Source organism: Penaeus monodon, chromosome 23 (assembly GCF_015228065.2).
Source record: "Penaeus monodon isolate SGIC_2016 chromosome 23, NSTDA_Pmon_1, whole genome shotgun sequence".
NCBI lineage: Eukaryota > Metazoa > Arthropoda > Malacostraca > Decapoda > Penaeidae > Penaeus > Penaeus monodon.
The window spans coordinates 33601569-33601817 of record NC_051408.1 but is presented as its reverse complement, the minus strand read 5'-3'; the positions used below and the strand labels follow the sequence as shown (position 1 = coordinate 33601817).

The 249-nt window shown below is 41.8% G+C and overlaps 1 protein-coding gene across 2 annotated transcripts in view; it reads right to left on the bottom strand.

The window, feature by feature from the left end:
• The window catches only part of LOC119587935 (UDP-glycosyltransferase UGT5-like), a 9304-nt gene extending 9121 nt beyond the window's left edge, over positions 1–183 (bottom strand). The window contains exon 1 of one of the 2 annotated variants that reach the window (XM_037936645.1): positions 58–183. The gene's annotated coding sequence lies outside the window, so the exon portion shown is untranslated. The remainder of the gene's footprint in view (positions 1–57) is intronic. The other variant, XM_037936647.1, reaches the window with a different exon arrangement.
• Between the last annotated feature and the right edge of the window lie 66 nt (positions 184–249).

Genomic DNA, 249 nt, shown 5'->3' with positions numbered 1-249 from the left:
GACGTACTTAAGTGTTCTTTACTTGATATCAGTATTATAATTCTTTAATTGGTTTACCCTTCCGCAGTTGGAAATGAGAACTACTGATTAGCTCGTCCGGTTCGTAACTGCCCTCTCTGAGGTGTTCTGTCCAGCACCAACACTAAACGACTGGGCTTTCTTGGACAACGCACTCTGAATAAGGCAGTTGCCATGTTACTATTTTATAGCAATATACCGCCATGGCAGACAAGGGTTACTTATACTCAT